Below are 16,957 nucleotides of genomic sequence, written 5' to 3' on the forward strand. Positions count from 1 at the left end.
CAGCCTAGTATTTGTAATGCATGCCAATACACACATATATAAGGTAAAAGAAGAAATCTCATGCTAGAGCTGGCAAGAGCAAGCCTTAGTCTGAAGACCTTTGGTTTCGCCACATGGCAATATAAATAACATCTTTGTCCCTTGAATTATTTTTATGTAGAGAAAACAAGTCCAGGGTATTTAGCACTTTTAACAATTTGAGCTACCAAAGATAAACTATCTGTATCGTTCCTTCAATAACTTACGGTAGATGAGTACAAAATTAATTTTGCTGATTTTGTTTAACAGAAAATCTCTGCAGGAGTCATCTTTTTTCAGATAAGATTATCATTATCATTATTATAATTTTAAAAACCTGGAAAGCAAATAAAGCAGACACTAAAAAAACTCGATATCCAACAGGTTAGTTTTCATCTGAAAACTGTAAACACTTTCCTGCCAGTTAAAAATTTCAATTCGTCTGCTAGAGGTAGTTTTCAATTTTCTCATTTTTTCTCATTTTCTTTCTATTTTTTCTACAAAAGCCCCCCAATATGTGAGGAAATATTTTTAAAGTTAAGGCAATCAAAGCAAAATACATGTATTTTGGGAGAAAATCTCCCTGATGCTGCTCTGTCAGAAGTGTGACTATTGCCAGGGCTGTTGTCTCTGCAGGCACAGGTTACGGTGGTTGCTTAATCCCTGGGAGACCAATCTCCAAATCTTCACTTGGTGAGCTTAATCCAGTCCTGTTGGGGTGAACAGGATTTTTGTCCCTGGCTCCATTGGGTGCAGGATTACACCCTTAGACTGAGTCTTTACCTTACTGAAGTCTCATGAAGCAGTAGGTGTCTTTTTTGGCAAGACAGTCTGCTTTCTGAAGGGCCTTTGGCAAAGTGCAGCCCTGCTGCTAGATGGTGTAAAACTGGACTCTTGGTCCAACACAAGTATTATAATAATAACAGTGCTGAGGGGCTAAGGCAGAAGGACACATTCCCTAGCGAAACGGGTGTTTAACTTGTGCCTTGATGGGCTCAGGCGCCTTTCATTCCACCGTCCTAAAGCCCAGCCTGTTCTTTCTGAGCGGCTCAACATGGAGAAGCACCATGAGATTTCACATGCAAATAAACCTATCCACAATATTTTACAAACCGGGGGGAGGGGAGCAATGTAATTCCTGCTTCATGCGTTGTACACCATGAAGCAATAGCCAGAGCAGATGTTCTAGCAATGCCACGACAATGTCGGCCTCCTCAGGACACATCCATACTCTGCTGAATTCAAGACACACTTGCTCCTCCAAGTCCCACAGAGGTGCTCCAGGCTGGGTGGTCCCTTTCAAGAGGCCACATTGGATGGCCACCAGACCCTGCACCTGCTCCAAGGTCAGGTCTCCTCTCCCTGTGGCAATGCCCAGTGGGCCAAAAGTGGGCAGGGAGGACTGGCTGGGAGCCGGTGGCATGTCTCCACAAGCACCCATAGATCTACCCTTTCCTGAGGTTCCCTGTGCTGTGTTTCAGCCTCCTCCATTCTCATATGGCTGTGAAAAGCCAAAGGCACTGTCCTCACCCTTTTGGGACACTTCCCAATTCTTAATTAATTAATCCTCCTTCTGCTTCCAGGGAGGGGTCACCTGAGGTGCTCTTCTCCTTGCAAAGAGGAGGGAGCAGCCCCATTGCTGCAGAGCAGCTCAGTGATCACCCCAGAGGTGCCCCGGGGCAATGACCTGGGCAGGTGTTGCATATTTAGCTTTAAAAGCTCCTGAAAGTTTCTGCTAGGGAGTGTAACACAAGGAATTGGTTGCCTTTTATTAAATTATGAACACCTCAAATGTCCCCTAAAATCTAGTAGCAATTTTCAGGTCAAATTAATGTCAGTGGTTTAACCCAGGAAGCATCACAGAAACAAGAGCAAAACATAATCACCTGGGATTTGGAGTGGTTTCATTGCCAGCTACTAGAATCCAGGCTTTGCGCTGAAGACTCCTTCATGGCGCAATACGTATTGGCAGCATGCAGTAAAATTTACCTGACCTAGCTCTTCGCTTTCCCAGGTCAGAGAGTGCTTCTGATGATGTTAAAAGAGAAGTATGTATTTACAATACTCACCAATTCATTAATTCCTTAAAGTTGTGTTTTATTGAACATTAAGTACTTTCTACCTAGCAAATAAAAAAATTAGTGCAACAATTACCTTGAAAAATGCTGTGATACAGTTCATTTGGATAATTTTAAGCTGTCACCACTTGCTAAAAAGAGCCAAATGACCACATTTATAGTATAAACAATCCTAAATTACAGTTAATATAGTTTCTGCAACAGCACTTCTCAGAAAAGTGACTGCACATTTATGGAAGTTTAATGAAGGGTTTATCTTCATTTTTAAAATGCTCAAATTGAAAATGTCCGCATTTGCTTGGACCCATATTTCTTGGGAATATTTCAGATTCTTCAACTACTCCGCATTCAGGCTGTTTATGAAATCTGCAAAAGTCTAAAGCAAGTCACAAATACTATATACCACCTCCATATATGTAATATATCAGAAGAGGGTTTGCTGTAGAAATAGATAGCATCTAAACTGGGGCTGGATTGAGGAGACAGAATGAAGGTAAATAAACCAAATGAAATGTGTCATTTGCCACAGTGGAAACTCTAAGTGTGCATTTGTTCATTTTTAATTATACAGATAGTGGAAATTATGCCATTCAGCAGAGACAAATTAGGCTTCAGATGGAAAGCATAATTCAGGTCAAGTAAGTAGCTGAAGGAAAAAAATGATAGAATTAAATATTGCCATTTGCATTCTTAAGACTCAGGTCTACGGGAGCTGGACTGAGATCCTACCCAGGCAGGAGCAAGACATGGCATTTTTCCTGAATGGTTATGTAGGAAAGGTTTTCAGATTCACCCAGAAGCTGTGGAAGTGTGTATCCTCCTGTACAGCACCGCAGGCTGTTTTACACTGCAAAATACCAGTGTCCTATTCTGTGGTAAGTAAGCACATTTATAGAAATATTCAAGATAGAATCCTCCAGTTTCTTTCAGCATATTCTGCTGACAAGATCAGTGTTATGACAATCATTAAAACTTCAGTGTTGAAAACAATTTCAAATAAATGAATCATTCCTAAACATAAAATAATGTTCATTCGAAAAGTAAACATATGCAAGCATACAATTATGTGATGATTATTGTTAAAAAGTATTTTGGTTTTTGGTGAGTTAAATGATTTTATACTTGTCATCAGTCTTACGGAGAAATACAATATATTGTCTATTCAGAATGACAAGGGCTGACGTGTATTTTTTAAGTTAGTTTCAAAATATCCCTTGCCATTAATAGGCTAATGGCATTAGCTTCCTTCCTATTCAGCATTTTACACCACGTTCACCCTTCCGACAAATATTAAATACCAATTGCCACAGCCTCTCTGGAATTGCCCAGAGAACTGCAGCCTGCCACCGCAGCCTGCTCAGCATCGGTTCTGCATTCGGGGTCGATCCTTCGTTACACAAACTCAATATGCAGTTGTCTGGTGGCTTAGGACATTGTTCGGAAGCAAACGCGTCACCCTTGAAATAAGAACGCTTGAGACAAAAAGAGACATAGCAGCCAGGGCAGCAGCGGTACCGCAAACGCCTCATTCGATATTTCGGCATAGTCTAAATATCTGGATTGTAAATGATAATGTGGCGAAGGGACAGAGGATAGCAGAATATGTCGTGACAGGCACGACTATGCTGTTCCTGCCCAGGGCAAAGCATCCCGTCTCCGAAATACACACGAGATTTCTTTATAAAACTGAAACAGATTCACATCCATTCCAGTCATTATTAGTCACTGAACCTGTAAGGTAATCATTTAATAGACTTTTAATACTGTTGCTTACAGCTAGAATGCTTTTTTACCTCTCTGCCAACTGCACCGTTGTAAATTACTTATTTTAACGTTGGCTTGTCGTATAGCATGCCCTCTTGTCAAATAGCATGCTAAAAATACTTTGTATCAATTGAGACTGGTGTAGAAAATGCTTTGTGTTTTAATCTCTCTTAACCATTGCAGCCTACGTGAGACGTTCTGTACAACAGTAGCGGGAAAAAAGGGTGGAAGTTTTAAAACAAAATTCTTCAAATGAAATAATACACCATTCGCCGTTCACAGCTCACAACCCGAGGCCGATGCTTTTCTCAGTAGCTGTGCCCTGTCAATCTCCGCCCGTTTTTGCAGGCTTCGTTTGGCCCTGAGAGCGCCGCTTTTCTCCCGTTGCTGTTCCTTGCCGCGCGCCGCTGCCCGCCCCGCAGCAGCAGCAGCAGCGGCCGCCGGCAGGCGCGCGCCGCAGCGGCCCGCGCGCCGCAGCAGCCCCAGCCCCGCAGCAGCCCCAGCCCCGCCGCGCGCGCCTCACGGCACCGGCAGCCGCGAAATACCCTGCTTGCTCTTCTAACAAATTAGCACTTGGCTTTTACACCGCTTTGCAAAGCGTAAAGATACTCCCCAAATACCTGGCAAGAGCCACCGTGTTAATACCTGCTTTCGTAACCGCGTTTAAGCTCGAGCACGTCCCCTGACGTAAATGTATGAGGAAGGGTCAACTATGCATCAGCAAGGCGGACGGGGCGGCCCTGCGCTGTCAGCCCGGCCGCCCGCAGAAGCCCCCTTGCCCGATGCAGGGGCCGAAGCCCGGGGCCGGGCAGCCGCCGCCGGCCTCTGCCGGCCGCCCCCCGCCGCCCCCCGGCCCGGCGCGGCCCGGCGCCGCCCGGCCGCTGTGCTACAGTGACGCCCGGCGGGCGTGCGGCGCTACTGCCGTGCCCGAGAGAGGAAACCCCGCGTCGGGGCGCTGGGGTTCGGCCGAGTGAAACTTCACCGTCTACTGCCTCCTTCGGCTCGGGCCTAACTTTATCCGGTGAGTGACGACACCGGTTTTATTGACCTTACTTGTCTTCTTCAGAAAGATGTTTATGTGCATGCTTGCGTCACAATCTTTAGATACAGGGTATATATACAGAAATATACAGAGACAGACAGAAGAGGTCTGAAATCTAGTCTTGTCAACATTTAAGCACATCTTGCTCCGTTGCTGGGTGGCCCCGCCGGCCGCAGCGGGACTGGCCATGGGAGGAGGCACCTGGCCATGGGAGGAGGCAGGCACAGCTACGCCCAGCTGGGTGAAATCCCCAAAATACTGTACGGCCTCTGCAGCAACTAACTGCTAATTCTGTAAGAGTTTGCCCCTGTAATTCATCTAGATACTTTCTTCCTGAGATTTTCTGAAAGGAACAGCCCATGCATCATCCCTATAGACGTTACTGCGGTATCTCAGCCATTTTTCCTGGATAATTTTTACTCCAGGATCTTACATGAATGACATCTTTACAGAAGATGTCTGCATTTTAAAGTGGAAATAAATACCTCTCACAGCCACCTCTGGAGGTTAATTCAGGTACTTCTCCATATCACTCATTGAATAAGGTTGTTGTCATAAACAAGCAGTGAGCCACCTACAGAACTTCAAAAGATTTGCTGTGCTTAAAAGGGCTTCTTTGGGCACCGCCAAGAAAGTATTTAGAGACAGACTGAAGTTTTGGAAGCGCTTATTACTGTTCATGCAGCATGTTGGGATTTGCACATCCTCCTAGCCCCAGGAGAGGGGTATTACTCACCTAGCAAGCACTGCCTCTGTCAACACTTGTTATTGAAACTGCACGTGTTTGCGTTAGGCAGCTGCCTGCCACCCTTTCATGGCCCAGCACCCACCTCTAGATCCGCAGAACAGAGCTTTCTAAGGCAGCATACACCTGGCAGCAGGCCATCCCGCTGGGGCCGCAGGCAGCACCGCCAGCGGTGAGCTGCTCCTGCCCAGCCTGGGGAGCCGGGGGGGCTCTGGCAGCAGGGGCAGTGCTTCCCTGGGGGTCCCTGCCCAGCCGCTGCTGCTGTCACCACCGCGGTGCCGGCCACCAAAAGGCTCTCTGAGGTGCTCAGGTCATGGGTGAAGCAGAACTAAGCGGTCCATCTGCCTTCTCTGTCTTTTGCCCTTGTGCGAAACAGGTGTGAATGATTTCAAATGCCTGGAAAATTCTGATATGGCAGTGCTTTTCATGCTTTCCACATAGGTGTGAAATACACTCCGTACAAGCACCCTGTCAGGCCCAGAATAACAGCTGTGCTACACAGTCCAGGTTCCTTCAGGTTTTTGCTTACAAGCATGTTTCAGGAAGAATTTCAGGTGCAGTCAACATCCACCTCCAGATCTCCCAAGGTAAGAGCCAGACTGCATCTCCAGTAAATTGTCAGCTCCTAATAAAAAGGCTAAATCATTCTGCGGAGCCCAGCTTGAGTAATTTAAAAAAGAAAACAACTCGCAGAGACACTACTGCTCCATAGCGAGGAGCCATTATTAGACGAATCCTCAGGGGCAAACTTGGTTGCGGTTGGTCAGTCATTTAAATATTCCTATTCGGCTGCCTCCATGCTGTCCAGGACATGAAGCAAATGAAGCCTGGCTGTTACCCAGATGATCCACGATGTTGTGACCAGATGGAACTTCACTTACAACACGTGTAGGTGCCTGCTGGACAATAAACAGGCTTTTGCTGTCTTTTGCTCTGATGAACTCAAGGGGGTTACTGGCAGGTTAAAACAATCACAGCCCCCAAAAGATTTATTATTTTTTTTTTAAATTTGTGCCAGATGAGCAGAACAACAACAACAATAACAAAAGGTTAAATGGATGTTTATTTTTTGTATTAGCACTGATTTCTGATTTTGCCACTGAACTTGGGATCAGCAAAGAAAAACAGCTGTATTTTTGCCCATATGCTTGTGTTTGTTTATTTTTTTTCCTCTTGAAATTGTTTTGATAGCTGCAAACACAGTTTACAGACAACACAAAAATTATTTATAGCTTCATTTCCGTTTGGATGTAGGGGGGTTGGGTATGTATGTCCACGCATGAGCGCCCTCCCCCCACGTGTACTTCTGCATGCCTGGCTATCCTCCCTTCCAATAACTTTCAAATGAATTGGACAATTTCAATTAAATACCATCTGAATTCTTACAAATATCATTAAAATAAAAAGCCAGAGACAGAACAAAGAGAGAGATTCTCGCTCCTGCTAAAAGGAAAGCTGCAGTGCAGGCTCCACCCTTGCTACCCATCAGAAATTGGAGAAAAGGGAGAGACGTGCAGACACACACACACACACATTCTGACTGTTCCAGTTGCAGGAAAAGCCTTATTACACACCAGAGAAGATGCAGACCCATGGCCAGCCAGGCTACAATGGCCCTACTGCACTGTTTCTCAGAGCATGGACATGTGAAACCTGGGTGTAGAATAGAAGAAGGACCAGGCAGACGCCAAAGCTTATGCAGAAATCTCAGTTGTTCTCTGCACCCTCAGCTTTTGTATTTGTTGGTGAAATCTCTGGCTGTTCTCAACAACAGAAGAGCCAGTATCAAACAGCCTTTAAACAAAATTTCCTCATTCATGACAAAGGATGCAAAAGCTGATTCCCACACCCACACTTTAAATGAAACTTTAAAGGAAAGTTGTTTAATTGCCCCTCACTCAGCTGTAATCCCCAGTTCCAGAAGCTGAACACTGATGGGTTATATGAGCACCCCCAATCTGCTCCTGGAGAAATTCACCTTGCTTAGTTGAAACCACTGTCGAAGCTTGCACTAACATGTCCAGTTTTATGATGTAGGGAACACCCATCAGATCTGTTCCAGCAGCTCAGCTGTGTGGGGAGCAACATCCAGATGAGAAGTCGTAAGGAACAGCTGGCAATTTTTTCAAATGCTTCAGCTGCCTCTCAAACAATTTTGTAACAACATCCCTGGAAGAACAGAAATCTCTGCTTCTTTCACAGGAAAGAAGATGGAAAACGAGCACTGCTCAGTATGAATCTTGTTATTTTCCTGCAGGTCTATACAAAGGGTATGTTGCTTTCTGGAAATGCCGCATTTGTGCTGGATCAATAAGAAACAAATCACAGTCGACAGAGCACAGGAACTTGGCAGCCTATGCCTTTTAGTGAAGATACTCTGGTGTTAAATGTGTTGGGTGCCTGTATCAATTTCATTGCCATGTTTTCCTGCTGTTGAACTGTACATATTCTGCTAATGCTAATTCTTCTGTTCTTCCTCAAAAAAAGATTCTTATTCTCAAGAGCTATTGTGTTTGTGAGGTTGAAGAAGAACAACTTTCAAAGAGTGTCCGGTACATTCGTATTTTCATTTCCTAGAGCCAGAAGGAGAAGCATAGGCCACAGGAAAAGCTTAAGCAACAGTTGTATCTTTTTTTAATTAAAAAAGAAGGCCTCTACAGGCAGACCAAACTTCTTGTTGCTATGGGTAGCTGGTGCCAGAATGCCACTTATGCCACATAAAAAGAGGTGTGCTGTGCTCGGGTTTCCTAAGGAAGGCAGCTGTGATGGATCATGAAGAAGGGGGGAAAGGTTTGTCTTTTACCCTAGTAAATGCAGACACTTTTAATAAGAAATGGTGGAGTAGAAACTAGTTTCTAAAACTAGAGAAATCCTTGCTCGGAGCTGTTTCCACAAACATATATTGAATGTTTAATCCAGAGTGATAAACTATTCCAGACAAGTGGACATCCAGGAAGAATGCTCATTGGAAATAGTCTTGTCATATGGAAGTAGAGAAAAAAACTTCAAGACAGCACGGTCAGCCTTGGAGAGGAAAAAAAAACAGAGGATAAAGATACATGGGGAAGAGGTATGCAGAGATGAAATAACCTGCCTCATGGCTGTGATGCCATTCCCTCTCTATTGGACATAGTTTTGCAGCACCAGACACTTGAGTCAATTGAGGTGAAGACTGGGCAGTGAGTGGTAAAGCCGTTGTGCATGGCTGTGATAAGCACTGTACCCACAGTGCACTCAAGCCAGACCTGCTTTCCGAAGCAATTTCTGACCAGGCTCCAGCATCAGCTCACACCCTTCCAGTCCTGGGTGAGCAAAACTCCACTTTCAGTTCTGTGGGGTAGGAGCTGATGGTAAGGAAAGGTGATGGGAGAGGTCAGGCAGGCTTTGGAAAGCCGATGGGAACCAGTATGAACTTTGGAGGACTGGGCTTGTAGGCCAGGAGGAGACATGGAGGTTTCAGTGGCATATGGATAAAGATATCTCCCTGTTCTTCCTTGTTTCTCACAAACCCCTCATCCTCCTGGTTTATCTGATCCCCGGCTCTCTTTCCTGCCCTATCTCTATAATGATATGGGTTATTCATATAAATAATTACAGTTGTTGCTTCAAAATTGATCACCTTAGTGATAAACAACACCTGAGAAGATGATAATTTTCCAGACAAGCCGTAGTATCTCAAAGAGTTTCACCGGACCAATTGACTTAAATGGACCTTGAACAGAGCCCACTGAGCTGAAGACTGGCGGAACGTTCCTACTCCTGGTTCTGACCCTGGGTTTGCCGAGAAGCTCAAGCCTCCAGCCGAGGTCTGGCAAGGAAAGGGGAGTGTGCACAGATACCATTGCTCCCGATGTCCTCTCCGAGTTTTTCTCACACTGGATGCCATCTCCAAAACAAGATCTTGCCTCCTGGCTGCCACCTCTTGTTTGTTATGCAGGGCTTGCTTCTGCCCAAGTATTTTCCAGCTTTCCTCTGTCTCTTGCTTGGTTCTTCTATTTAAACTGCATACTTAAAGCACATAATGCTGACTAAAGTGGTTTAAGGCAGAACGAGAAACTGACTGACTAAGTTCATGAATCTAGCTGAAAATCTTTAATGCTACCAGGACTGTAAGTTATCGTGCATTCATTACTACACAGACAAGACTGGCTACAATAATGACTTCTGAAACCTTCTTGTTGCAGATATTGTAGGTTAGTATGGCTAAACAAGTGCACTGCAGAGTGCAGTCAGCATCAGGAAAACAAGATCACAAGTCAGTGTTATTTCTCAGTTTCTGACTATTAGAAAATACTATCTGAAATAGTCATATGAAATGAGGTACTAGAAAATGACAACTTGCTAAGTAATCGAACAGCAAATTACTTTGTGCAGGTAGAATACAGGGAAACTTCATGTTTCTGGACTGCAAGTATCACTTCACTCATTAGCTCCAGGTACTGATGCAGATAATTTCAAAGCATGCGTATTTACAAATCAACTGTTTGAATATTACATGCAAGAAAAAAATATACAAATGTGTGTTGAATCATACCTCACTGACTATGCCTGTGCTGCATTTGGTAGCAACACTGGCAGGAAGGTTGAGTTTCATGACCAAGGTACTACTTGCCGCTGCACTTCAGCAGGAGCATGCTCAGGCTGTGCAGCTACCTATGGTGCTTTGCACCTCATTGCATCAGATCTTTCTTAAGAAATGCTATTTAGCATCATTGCCAGGCTGTAACTCCCCCATTCATGCCACAGAATGCTGTATGTTGGAGGCCACAATCCTCTCAGAGCCTGCATTGGACTGGCAGGGAGCCTGGCCAGCAAGCTGCCTCCTCCGTGCCCTTGGGCAGAGACCTGGACCTTTGGAGGGGGTGGGAAAAACAACCCCTTGCTTTCTCACCCAGCCCACGCTGTACCAGGGAGCCACTCCAGCCTGGGAATCCTCTGCTCCATGGCTCTCTAGAGGGTCACCACCACCTGATTTTGGATACGGGCGTAACTGTGTAGCCTGTAATAGAGTATTGCCATTGCTAGTAAAAGGGCGTTTTTCTGAATTTTCTAATTCACTGTGTGTCTATAGCTAATATTTTTAATTTTTTTTTTATCTTTGTCTGGTACTGCTGTGGTTTTACAAATCTAACATAATCTGTGATGTAGAGAAATACAGGCTTGGTATGGTAACAGAGTCCTTGAGAAGTGGAGACACAGGATGCGGGATAGAGGAGTACAGCCATAGGATTATAAGAGACTAGGCACAAGCCTGGCACTGGAGACCCCACAGGTACAAACAATTCGCCAGTGATCAGTTCAAGGCAGATCTGGACAAAACTGGTTTTAGGGCAACAAAGAGAACAAAGAAATAGTACCTAACATATGCAAAAGGCACGAGATACAGTACATTCAGATGTAACATGGATTTGCAGGCCAGCAGAGAAAGAGTAAGGTTTGAAAGCACGTTACCAAGCATATAAAAAGGACCTAAAGTGGATCCTAGAGTGAGGAAGAAAAAATCATCATCATGAACATCAGGTTCCTCCAGCGAAGGACTCCAGATGCTGACAACTTGCCTGAACTCCCACCCTGCCACCACCAGAGTTAAACCACCAACCCTAGGAGCCAGAGGAGCAGGGGGAGGGTGAGCAAAACATCGGGAAAAGGCATAGAAACTACTAAGTGTGTATATAATAGTTTTAACTGTGTTATCATTATCGATACTTTTTCTGCAAGAATGTATTTTTTCTTTTTCTGTAGTAGTTACTAATAATTCTTGGACTAGACTGCTGAGATTTGATTTATACTAACAACAGATTATTGGCTTTATATACAAGGTGAGTTTCCCCTCTACCCATAAACAAGATTTTGTGGATAACGGGGGAGCCCAGCATGCTTTGGTGGGACCAGGACATTTTGTCACGTATGACAGATTAACAGCCATGCACAGGAGATGAGAGGCACTTTTGGCACCCGGAATCGGCCGCGAGTGCCCCACCAGCAGTGATAGGACACCCCCTTTCAGAGCAGTGCCTCCCCAGACAGTCACCCCTCTGAAGGCTGATCACACCCAGCTCCTCTCACTCCGTGAGAAGAGATTCAGAATGCAAAATCCTGTCAGGTCAGCTAGGTCAGTTAGGTCAGCTACGTCAACTAGGAGCGAGCTGGGCCATCAGCTTCCCTTCAACACAGTTCCCCCAGCTGTGCAAGGGCTGCAAATGGCATTCATAGCCCCTGAGATAACTGTGCTAGCAGAAAAAGGGATCTCTAGCCAGCCTTCACTGAACACCAGGTCTCATTTAGGGACTTACTGCCAATGGCTGTGAGCAAGTACAGAGTGCCTGCTCATGCTGTGATTCCAGGGCACCTGAGTAGGGAAAGGGCTGATGTCACCTTCTGCAGACAGGCATCTTAGCAGCCTCAGGGTACCAGTCTCTGTCACAGTCAAAACCGCCCATAATCTGCTGCCTGAGTCATTCAGACCTGCCTAAACAACTCTGGGCTGCACAGCCAAGCTAGCCAGGTGTTAAACTCGGGCTAGGCAGTGACACAGTGTAAGTTTGGCCTGCTAACAGCAAAACAGCACCCTAAGGGACAGGCGTGATACTAGCATTTCAAATGCCATTAGTGTTTTCCACTGTTTCTGCACAGCTAGCGTGAGGACAAGGTCTCCCAAGCTACCTTCCCACAATCCTGGGCAATGATGCACAGCTCCCACAGCAGAAAAAAGAGCACAAAAGGTACACTTACATGGCATGAAATCAAGTTGCATCATGGCAGTAATCTAAACCACTTGGGACTATTTGATTAACATCATCAAGCATCTCTCCATTGCCATAGCATCCCTCCTTGTCTCAAAAGGCAACTGCAATTTCTCTAAAAACAAATGGAAAGGAAAACACGCACACACAAAACCCCAACAACAAACAGGAAGATTATCTCCAGCTCTTTAAATCCCAAGTTAAAGGCCAAACCAAACCAAAACAAGCAAGTTATGTTACATTATTGCAAATAAACATGATTTTGTTAGGAAAATAACTTGCTCTGTCATGAGTTTTCCTTCTTTTGTCCTTCCTGTAGTGTGTAATGTCAGCTTATTTAGGAACAGAGGTTCTCTTCTATTTTTACAGTTCCGCAGATAACATAGAAAAAGGATTTCAAAACTCTTTCAGGGAAGTGGTACTTGAAACGTTCTGTATCATGTAGCACTCTTGCACAACGTGAACCTTTTGCATTCTCTTACCAGCGACAGTTGGTAATTTTTGCAGACTGCTATGTACTCTTGTACAATTGAATATCCAAAGAGACCATCATGATCACTTGGTCCATGTCTATGTACAGTGTAAGCACGTACAAATTTCTGCATTACACTTCCTAATTTCTGCATCGATCCTAGATCTTCTGTTAAGCTATGGCATAATTTCTAGAAAGATGCTTGCTCTTGATTTAATATCAAGTGCTAAAAATCCCATTAGTTCCCTGCATAATTTCTTCTGATGGGACATATTGTTAAAAAATATATAGATACTTTTTTTTGCATTACATCTGTTTACAGCTTTTCCCCTATATTGAAGATCTATCTTCTATCAGAAACCGCTTCCACATCTAGGGAGACTCCAATTTGCCTTCTGTCAGATAAACTGTACTAACCAACTTGGTTTGTTTTCTCTTTATCAGGAAGAATTTCCAGACCTTAAATTATTCTCTTCTGGACAATCTGCAATTTTTAAGCAATCCAGGCACCATAAATAGTCACTACATTGAAGTATCTATCCCAATTATTTTATCTATGGTTATAACATATTATCTCTTCTATGCTTGTCTGATGTTCTGCTTAGCATTCCAGAGTTATATTAGCTCTCCGACATGCAGCTTCCTATTGGGAGCGCCTAAGAAGTAGCATCCTAAGTGAAACCAAATGTCCATCTGGTCCTTATCCTCACAGTGGCACTTAGGATAGGGTGTATAGACGCTCAGAATGGGGTATGTGCAGTCATTTAGATACAGGGCACATACGGAGAGATCCTCTCCTTGATAACACAACCTAGTTAGCTGGTGAAGTACCTCACCAGCAAACTCAACAAACCTCTCCACATCAATCCATTACCGGCACCATGTGATGCTAAACAGGTAGCATGCATGACATCAACGCTTTTTTTCCCCCACAAACAACTTGATATACACATTGTCAACTGTACTTGATTTGAAGGAAAAGCAAGAAAATATTTGATATTGTTACTGTAAACACCATGCTGGACATCTTCCTCACAAACATGCTGTCCTTCTGAAGTCAGGGTTTGACAGAGAGGAAGTGCTTTTTCGGTAATTTTTTCCCTAAATTTGAAAACTTTTTTTTCTATAAAATAAAGGTATAAAGACATTTGAGTACAATTTTGCTAGAAGTAGTACAAAGACATCAATTAAATACAAATCCTCATCACAAGTATATGCCTCAAATAATAAGTTCAATGACAACACTTCTAGATTTTCCTAAATGCAAATTGCCTCCAGCTGATGGCCTCAGTCTGTTCCCATACGAAGTTTCGTTTTGACTTTGGATGGAACAGATGTAACTAAATTTAAAGAGAAGCTAGCAAGGCAAAAAGTCAGACCTGCAAAGCTCATTTTGATCTGAGTGCTCACTGGCAGGATGGAAGACCTATGAATTTACCCACTGCCTGTTTACTGCTCTCTGTAGAATTATCTTTATGTATGTTAATAATACTCTGACTTACTTACACAAAACAGAAAGCAAGTGATATGAAATAACAATAAAATAGGCTTGCTGTAATCTCAGCCAAACATACATTTACCTTCAGAAGACCATATAGATGAGATCTTATTAGTCTTCCAGTCCCTGTTTTGAGAATAGAAACTATTTCTTGAGAATGTTTATATGCCATTAAAGTAATGACACTCTACTCAGTCAACTTAAATGTAATGTAAAGCCCTTTGTGTTAGAATTAGCAGCCCTTCAGTGCTTAACGTAAAAATTTTACAATGTTAAAAATGCACATTAGTGAAATAGCTATATCCATTTCTCCCTGCATGTGTGCTTTTAATGCAAACTTCAAGGGCACCTAGCTGTAGACAGAAATGTAATTCAGTGGTTTTTTCTTTGCCTTTCAAACACAGATGTGTTTTCTTCCATAGTTATTGTATGACATATGTGCTAACAATAGCACCTATTAGCTGCTCTCATTAGAAAGAGGGAAAACTGAGGAAGTGCTAGAAGATGTCACTTGTAAAAAGTCATTTGACAAGGCCAGCAGCAGGACCAGAAATGGATCCCTGGCTCCTAAGTCTTAAGCTAGTGCTTCCCTTTTTTCCTTCTTTTTGCTACCTCCTTTACTCTCTAAATCAAGCTATTTCTTTTCTACTCAGACATATTAAAAATGCTACAACACAAGAACTCCAGCTTTTAATACTCCCTCAATCCCACATGAAGTATCGTATCTAATACAAATAGCTCTCCAGTCTGATCTGACAGATGCCTCTGGGGGCACAGGATGATAATGGAGAAAACCACATAATGATGCACTCAGCACACAGTCACGTGCAGCAGCAGCAGCAGATTTCACAGCAGGGCTTATGAGTCCTTCTTAGGACTAAAGGGAACGGGCCGATGTAACACTCATAGTCTTTCATGGCAATGCAGGAGGACGGGGAGCGGGGGTTAATTCGCGGGGTCTGAGCGCTGAGAAGGGAGACAGTTTCCACTTCCCTGTGCACTTGTATCTGGTTCTCACACCTTGCATGTGGCCAGTTAGCAGAATGATCTTAAACAAATGGCTGTGGCAGCAAAGCAGCCCCAGCGAAAGCATCACAGGTGGGGGAAAGATGCTTCAGCTGTGCAGTTTCACACACCAGCTATGTCTCCCCAACCCTGACATTCCTTAGTACAGGTACATCTAAACAACTACAACAGGAGATTAAAAACAAACATGCTCCAGATGTCACCACCTGAGCCCCTTGGATGTGAGGAAATAAAAATGGGAGTACTGTGTCTGTCATGACTGCTGGGCTAGCTGCGCCAGTCTCGCTCCTGAAGGCCTTCCCAAGTGTATGTTCACAGGAGTCAGGCCTCAGGCAACTCCTACAGGCTTCCTGTAGCCACTAATGAATTATAAAAGAGGGGTTTAAATTCCCCTTTCCCTTTCAGCAAGACACACCATGCCAAAGTAAGGGCTTTAGGAGCAGAAGGGGAAAAACATGGGGACTGGATGTGGCAGAAGCTGCTGTGCAGGCTGGTAGCTGTGGAGGAGCTGGAGGGGTTGCAGAGCAGTGCTGTGTGGATGAGTTGCCTGTACCACGACGGGAAGCAGGAGGTCAAGTCAGATGAAGTGATAGCTAAGGAGCAAAAGCCCTTGTAATCCTTGATAAATCTGTGCCTGTCCTGGGATGTGATCCCAAAGTCTTTGACTTTGAAGGTCCCAGAGTCACCAGCCACCCCTTCACTCTGCAGTCAGACTCACCTAGGGATTTCCACATAAACCTTTGACACAGCTGTTCAGAGGGACTTGCTATCCATTTCTCCAGATTAAAGCACTATCCTTTCACCTAAAGTTACAAAGCATGCAAGACTAAAGCGTGAAACCAACAAACAGATCTACAGGTCTTTGCCTTAAATTTTCTTACCACACTGACATTCCTCATCTCTGGGGAAAAAAACCAACAAACGGGCAGCTCTTGAAATACTATAAAAGTTTCTATTCTGCACTCTTGGCTCTAGAAGGGTGAAGTGTTTCAGTCAATACACTGCAGCTGTTTTTATCAATTCTTCGGAAACTGTGCACCCAAGGCTGGCTTGGGCATTATTGTGTTAGTACTCCCTGTTGGTTCTTTCGCAGCCTCTTTACCGCTTCCTCTGATTTAATTCCATTCATCCTGAAGATCATACACAAGCCTGGCAGCCACCCATTTGAAAATTAACAGGAAATCTGACTCATTCGACAAGCTCATACGGAAAAGAATGCAGACATTTTGCCCAGTCATCACAACAGCCATGCAGAGAGATATACACAAAAACACAGAGGCCTCCTCTTCCCAGCCAACCAGTTCTGGTTATCCCCCAAGATACATTCATGTATCAAAGCCTTTGTTATGGTCAGGTTGTCAGGAGCATTTTGGCTGCAAACCAGCTCACTCAGTCATGTGTTCAAACAGAAAAAGAAGAGCAGTTATTATGTTTATGTTCATTTTCCTCTGCAAATACACGCTAGTCTGTATGCTGGTTTTAATCATTAAATTCTACCTGCTTGCATCCCTTTTCCAACAACAGCAACTCTCAAGACCACAGCTCTTGGGGCATCAATCACAACCACTCAT

Source organism: Platalea leucorodia (assembly GCF_965183815.1).
Source record: "Platalea leucorodia genome assembly, chromosome: 3".
NCBI classification, from domain to species: Eukaryota; Metazoa; Chordata; class Aves; order Pelecaniformes; family Threskiornithidae; genus Platalea; species Platalea leucorodia.